This window comes from Myotis davidii, unplaced genomic scaffold, assembly GCF_000327345.1.
Source record: "Myotis davidii unplaced genomic scaffold, ASM32734v1 scaffold44, whole genome shotgun sequence".
Classification (NCBI taxonomy): domain Eukaryota; kingdom Metazoa; phylum Chordata; class Mammalia; order Chiroptera; family Vespertilionidae; genus Myotis; species Myotis davidii.
In genome coordinates, this window is record NW_006299705.1 from 17,592,513 (window position 1) to 17,600,000 (window position 7,488).

At 44.8% G+C, this 7,488-nt stretch overlaps 1 protein-coding gene across 8 annotated transcripts in view; it reads left to right on the forward strand.

The window, feature by feature from the left end:
• CAST (calpastatin) overlaps nt 1–7,488 on the forward strand; it is a 110,780-nt gene that overhangs the window by 47,481 nt on the left and 55,811 nt on the right. The window contains exon 1 of one of the 8 annotated variants that reach the window (XM_015571585.1): nt 4,582–4,605. The exons of 6 other annotated variants lie outside the window; for them this stretch is intronic. The gene's annotated coding sequence lies outside the window, so the exon portion shown is untranslated. Of the gene's footprint in view, nt 1–4,581; nt 4,606–7,488 lie in introns of those variants that run through there. One more of the 8 variants, XM_006775555.2, reaches the window with a different exon arrangement.

Below are 7,488 nucleotides of genomic sequence, written 5' to 3' on the forward strand. Positions count from 1 at the left end.
TTTTTCTCGGGGAAAAACCAGAAGAGGGGGGCAGGCTATCTTTTCCGGGTCTAACTTCTCTACTTCGCTTTATGTTGGGCAGCCAACGTCAGACAGTATTTCATGCATTGAGAAAAGCAACCAGAGGGAGGGGGGCTGGAGGGAGGTGGCAAAAGGGGGAGGGAAAAATGAGGACTTCTGTATTCGTGTCAACAATAAAAATAAAGTGGGGGGAAAAAAAGAAAATCATTTAGGATCCTTAGAGGCAGGAACATAATGTCAGGAAAAAAGTTGTGTTTCTACTCTTTGATAAGGAATCCAGGCGCTTGTTCTTTAACTTGCCCCCAAGATAATTATCATTCCAGAACAAAACCAAAACAAAACACGCCCCACTGGAATACTGGGGTTTGCAAAGCAATGGAAATGAATCCATTTCCTCGTAGTACCGGAAGTTCAACTTCATGCCTTCTGTGGATTTTTCCTAAGCACTTAGAGTGGTCCAGTGTCAGAGCTCTTAGTCAGACACTCGCAGCGCGTGGCCAAAAGTCCTGCAGCCTCTCTGGCTTGGATTGCGATCACAGATCAGCTGTGGCCATTGTCCCGGTTTCCAGGCAACGTTGGATGTTTGTTTTGAACTCTGCCCACATGTTGCATCAGAGGCCAAAGCTTCTGTGCTTTTCACTTTCCAGAGCAAGCAGAGAGTAGACACTATTTTTATCCTGCCTGTGTGTCCCTTTTAGTGGTCTGTTTCGGGAATGCACCGCATACTCAGCTGCAATGGAATCAACCATCCTGTTTCCCTCAGACTCGCTGTGGTCAGCAAACTGCGGCTCGCGAGCCACATGCAGCTCTTTGGCCCCTTGAGTGTGGCTCTTCCTAAGCCTTAGGAGAACCCTAATTAAGTTAATAACACTGTACCTACCTATATAGTTTAAGTTTAAAACATTTGGCTCTCCAAAGAAATTTCAATCGTTGTTCTGTTGATATTTGGCTCTGTTGACTCATGAGTTTGCCGACCACTGCCCCAGAGGATGCTCAGAGCGCCTCGCTTTTCAGTGCTCCCCTTCATCTAGCCGGCTGCACTCTGGATTGAGTATCTCTGATACTTTCCCACCTCTAGGCCTAGCTCATCTGGAATGACAGACACATCTCAGCCTTCATCTTCATTTTTTAAAAATTCAAATATTTTATTTTAAAGTAGGGGAGTCACCACTTCTTAACTGTGAGATCTTGGATAAGTTACCTAACTTCTGAGCCTCGGTTTTCTCATTTATAAGATGCAGATAATAATGGTGACCTCCTAGGATTCTATACAGATCTATTGAAATCAGACAGGTAAAGCACCTGCCACATGGAAGATTTGATAGTCCCTGCCCCTCTGTTGATCACACAATTAGTATAAAGACTAAATAAGTAGTTCCCATCTCCTCTGTGAAGTCTTTCCTAACCATCTCCCAAACCAGCATCTCAGAAATCGTCTCCCTCTTCTGATCTCTTACAACATCACGTTGCACTTAAGTTCCTATTGCAATCAACCTTATATTCTGCATGTGCTGAGATGTGCGTACGTTGGTGCCCTAAGTAGATCTGCTGGCACAAAGGGATGGCTCAGCTTCACTTATAGGTGATCCATTATCTTTCATCAGAATCACGGTCTTGTTATGATAAATAATATACTTTGGTAGGTGACTGTATGGCAGGTCTCTTTAAGAGCACCGTTATTATGCTATGTTAGTAATTTAAGGCATTGCAAGAACATCTGCCATGGTGTGACAGCATGGCTGACAATAGACAGACCCGAACATCTGAATTGAATCAGCCTGACGGGAATCAGCCCTCACTGCAGACACCTGTAGTCACTGGGTCCCCAGGTGCTGTTTGTGAAGCGCAGGGGAGCGCTCCTTAAAAAGCGGCGCCCTCAGCCGCCGGCTGCTTGCTCCGGTGTCGTACAGGAGGCAGCCCTGGGATTTGTCGTGTTCATGTGTCTTTTAAGTTGTACAACTGCCCAGTTGATGACAATAAGCTTGTAAGTGACTATGTATTTAATCTGGGTTATCCTAACCAGTTTTCTGATGTGCTTTGAGCAAAATTTCTGATAATTGTTATATTCATAATGTTGCTTTTGAGCCATCAGGTAATACTTTTGTGTTTATTCATGCACAAATGCATACATTTATTTAACAAATATTTGTTAAGGAACTACTGTGTGCCAGGCTCTGGGGATGTGTAGCAGCTGAAACAGGCATGGCTCCTGTCCAAGTAGAGTTCAAGTTCAGGTCTGCCTTATAGCTCCTGTGAGGAAAGAACTTAAAAACTAGCCATGATTCCCTCTTTCATTGTTTGAGATGTGTTATTAAATAAGAATCTTATTATGGTTGAGAAACATTTGTTTTTCCTCTTGTGCATCCAGCAGAGATAGTTTTAAAAGTTAAAAAATCATTATTGATTTGTCCAAGATTTTAAATTGGGAACGTTTTTAATACTTATGTTGTGTTTTGCCCATCTTGCTTGAGTATGATGTATATAACTTGACTCTCCTAGCCTTGTGGGGTGCATGCTATTCCCATTGTGGGAAACGAGATGCTTATCGGGTTTAATGGACTTGCTTGTGGACTCTTGGCCACTAAGAAGCCATCAGCTTGAAACTTAAGCATTCTGATTTATTTATTATATTCTTGAGTCTAGCATTTTTTTTAAAAAAAAATGAGGTATTAAAACTATACTTCATTCTTTTTTAAGTGAAATTTTAATTGATTAGAAAATGGAAACAAAGGTTTGAATCAACAGTGATTTTTGAGTTTCTCTCTGCAACAGTACACTCAGCGTTATAGTGCATGGTGGGTTGCAAAGATGACCCCTGTCTCTTGAGCAATGTATAGCTTCATTGACAAGCCATGACATACATTTAGAAAAGAGCCCAATAACCCTCCAACGCAGCATCTGTGAGTAAGTGTTCACGTGAGAAGTACAAACACGAGTTGAGAAGATAATCTGAGCTAAAACAGATGCAGGTGTTGTATCTTGAGCTAAATCCTCCAGGGGAGGGGTAAGTGGGACCTGAACAGGGAAAGGCTTTGTAGGGGATGGGAATGGCAGTACGAAAGGCTCAGGTGGAATGTGGCGTGATGGTGGTGATGACACTAGCTGTTGCCCAGCATGTATCGTTTGCCAAGCACTGTTACTGGTTCATGTACATTAACTTGTTGTTAAAACAACCCTATGAGGTAAGAATTGTTACTATTCCCATTTTACGGATGTGGACACTGAGGCACAGAGGGGTTAAGTAACTTGCTTGAGGTTGCACATGAATTCAGTGTCCGCTGGAATTCCACCGGACAGTCTTGAGTCCAGACTCCTCTCTCACTCTTAACCAGTGAGCTGTGCTGCCTGAGGAGGCGCCCACGAGACAGGAAGGGCACCCTGGCTGAAGGGGAATTGTGGGCAATATTGAGGGAAATAGTGGAATAGATAGATTAGGTCAAGGCCAAGTAATAGAGTCTCTAAAGTTCAGGCAGAAGATTATGGGTCTTATCTATGACACAGTGGGAAACCATAGAGTTTAGTATTTCATCAGTGTGGGAACATGGTACACATTTATTTCAGATAAATTAGGCAAGCAGACAAAGACAGAAAGGATTGGGAGCTAGAGATGAGGGTTGGGATGGGGGTGGGAAAGAACCAGACCTGGAAACTATTAGAAGAGCCTTGATATAATCCAGGTGTGGGAGATCCGTGATTAGATCAGGCAAAAGAAATGAAAGAGTGGCGTGGTGGTGACGACTAGCACAGTGCCTGACGCGGATGGTTCCGGGCCAGGGGAGTTCCCCGCATTCCGTCATTTGACCTTTACATCAACTCCAGTGGGAGGTGGTGTTACTCCCAGTTTAGAGTGGAGGCAGTGGAGTCTCCGGGAGGTTAATTAATGTGGATTAGCAGGTACTGGAGCAGAGATTGGAGCCTGCCTCTTTCTTGGCTTCCTCACTTTAAGGAAAAATAATGTCGTCTGGTGACAAAGTAGGGAGTCTGCTGTTAAGTTAGGGAGAGTAGTTCACATAATCATAATAAATGATAGTTAGGGTCATGGGGAGAAATCAACTTCCTGAGATAGCAGCACTACAAGAGAGAAGGAGTGGGTTTGTGACTGAATATTAAAGAACACAGAGCAGGATGGGCAGGTGGAAGAGCTTCCAGAAGGAAACAGTTGGGGGCGGGGCGGGGGAGGGCCTGTCACTCTAGGGCAGTGGTTCTCAACCTGGGCTGCACCTTAGAATCACCTGGGAATCTTTTTAAAATACTGATTCCTGGGCCTCATCCTCTGGAAATTCTGTTTCTTTGTTATGGGGTGGGGGCGAGGGCGGTCTGTGATGCACAGTGAAACTGCCGAGGGAACATCGGGTGGAAAAGGAGAGTACCTCCGTGTGGCTGGCGTTCCTAGCAACCCTCCACAACACAAGCTAACCTACCTGACCAGGTGTGTGAGGGTGGTTAGTGTTGCAGGTGGGAGGACACAGGAATGCTGCCGTGAGGGCGGGGAGAGGAAGCAAGCTCTGGGCTGAGGTGCAGCCACTCTGACTCACTCCAGTGCGCTTTCTGAACCACGCAAGCCAGTGACAGCGGGAGATCCAGGTGAGGCCGCTGTGGGTCTGGCCGGGAGGGAGCGTGGAGTCCCATTAACCAGATGGAACTACCCAGAAAGACTCTGAAAGTCTTCTAGGAGACCAAGCAAGTGAGAGGACACTATGACGTGGAAGACAGAGAAGTAAAGAGCTGAGGGAATGACTTTGTCGGCCAGATTTGATGGCAGCAGTAAGCCCTTGAGGTCCACTCCTTCTAAGGGAGCCTTTAACTCCCCCGGCGGGGCCCTTCACCAGGACCCGTGCGGAGCTCACAGCTTCTCCACTCACAGCCAGCATGGTAGGAGAGTAGAGCATGGTCCTAGGTCTTATCTCTCTTCTTGGGAAGCCTCACTAGAAACCCCATGTAAATTAGAAGAAGCCCCACATAGAGACCTCCTGTCAGGGAGGGGGCAGCCCATTAGTGTACCCAACAGACAGCACTTTTAAAGGGACCCCATGCAGTGGAGGGGTCATTCACGATGCGATTGAGTGATGACCTGCCTGTACAGGCACTGAGTGGGGACTGGAGAAGAGTGCCCATTAAGGAGGGAGCTAGTGAGACATACACCTGAAAGGAAGGGCAAGTAGGATTTGGATATTTGGGGAAGAGAAATATCTCAACCAGTGGCACTTGTATGAAAACCATATGAAGGAGAGACGAATGAGGTGAGCTCTGAGACAAGATGGGCAGGTGCTCGGAGCAGCTGTTCTGGATTGGGAGATGGGGTGGGATTGGGATCTTTAAGGGCAAGAGAAAGGAGTTGCATGGATACAGTGGGCAGCAGGAGTCATTGCGGTTCTGCTTTACAGGGAGACATGTGCCTGGGAATGAGCAGAGAGGGTTAGAGAGCTGGAAGGCTGTACTCTGGGGGACCTTTCCAAATATTTGTGAAAAAGGAGAGCCGTTTCCATGTTCTGAGGGTCTTAAAAGCATACCGTCTTTCCCTCATATCTCTAATCCTTTACGGCAGTAAACTTCCCAAATTCTTACTGTGGCCAGTAAACACACTTAAAGAGACTTTGTGGAATGATGCCAGAAGACGAGATGCTGCCTTTGATAATACAGGATTAAATATTAATTTTTCCTCAGCTCAGTCACTCTGTTTTATCGACATTGGTTTATCTTTTATGTAACAACAATATGGCCAGATTATTTGAGGTGGGCCTGAAACTGACTGAGCACTCAAACGTTCACTTTGTCACCTAGGATTCTCTTCATGCCTCTGTTAGAGTCCTTGGGTTGTAGCGTAAGCCTGCATGCCATCCAGGCCACCTCAGTGGGCTACAAACCCTTTCAGGGCTCTGATGTGTCTTACCCATTGTGCACCCTCGGTGCCTGGCTCGTTGCCTTTTTAAATAGCAATTGTGAATGGGTGGGTGAGTGGAGAATGATTATGAGGTAGTTTTTCTCGACTTTGTTACTCTGGTTTATGCCTTCATTCAAGCTTGTAAATGACAAACAATACTCTGGACGTTAAGAGACTTGGGCGGGTCATTTGGGAAGGAAAGTATTGTTATGGCTGCAATTCAGTCTGATTTACAGCGCTAATCCCTGGAGAGCTATTTTCTTACCTGTGAGTGCTGATGGTTGTGTTTTAAAATTGTCTGCCTTGGGATGTTGACAGGACCTGCAAGGGTAGGTCCTGCAGCAGAGTCACTGGTTCAGAAGTCAGGCCACCTAGGGCCAGCCTCGCACCTGCCCCTCAGAGGGGCCGCTCCGGCCTTTGCCTGGGTGATGCCTCCTCACCTTCTGTTGCCACATGACTGTCACCTCCTCAGCATCACCTGTCCTGACTGCCTCCTGCACTAACTCTGGTTGCCTAGTCTATGCTCTTGTGGGACCCTTGATAACACTTACAAGTAATGATTGAAGCGATTATTCTATTAATGGTATCTCTGATGAGGCAATAACTTTCGCAAGGATAGGAACCTGTGTATCAGTTTCACCACTGTGTCCTCGTCACCAAACATAGTACCTGGCACTAACTACATTGGAATTAACCTTCAAATTGTTTTAAATTGTAAGTTATTTATACCCATGATTAGAAATTTAAACAGTACAGATTTAAAATGAAAGTATATTCAATCCCTCACTAGAGATAACAAGGATTAAAGGTTCCTTGTCTTTACAAACAGAAGAAACATTGAACAAAACTACAGTTGGTTGGAGTTGAATGAATTTGCAGAGGGAGGGGATTGCTTTCCTTTTTCCAGACCCTGGGAAGCAGCCTGCCTATTTCAGGGAAAATGTCCCATGCCTCAGTGATGTGATAACACTTCCGTGGAGGAACCTGTGCTGAGAACATATGGGGCCAAGACCCTGAGCTAACTACCCATGATAACCTGCTCAATTAGCATTCTAATTAATAGCTATAATTAGCATTCTACAAGGAATGCTAATTATAGCTATTCCTTGTAGAATTTACTGTCTTGATGGGCCTCTGAAAATTATTTTTTCTAGGAATAGAGTATTACATCCAGCTATTGCTTAATAAAGTAGTAAGGCGGGTTGGAAACCCAAGTGATTTGGGGAATGTTTTAATAAAATTGGTGTTTAGGAAATAAATTAATGTTCCCTTGAAGATTTGCAGCTTAAAAAGCATTTCATGTAGCATGTTTGGTCTTTGGTGGTTTTATATGGTGAGGGAATTCATTGAAGGAGTGGGATATATCAAAGCAAACTTTTTGAGTTTGAATGGAAATTTGTACAACCACTTCTAAATATGGAGAGACGGAATTATGTGCATAAGGGAATGTTAATCCCCACAAATTAAAAAAATTCCCAAGGAAAAATAAATACACATATTTTGTCCATTAATTCAACGTGGAGGGAGGATTTATCTTAGTTCATCTTCTAGTTCTTTATCCCAAAGATGATGTGAGAGACCACTCT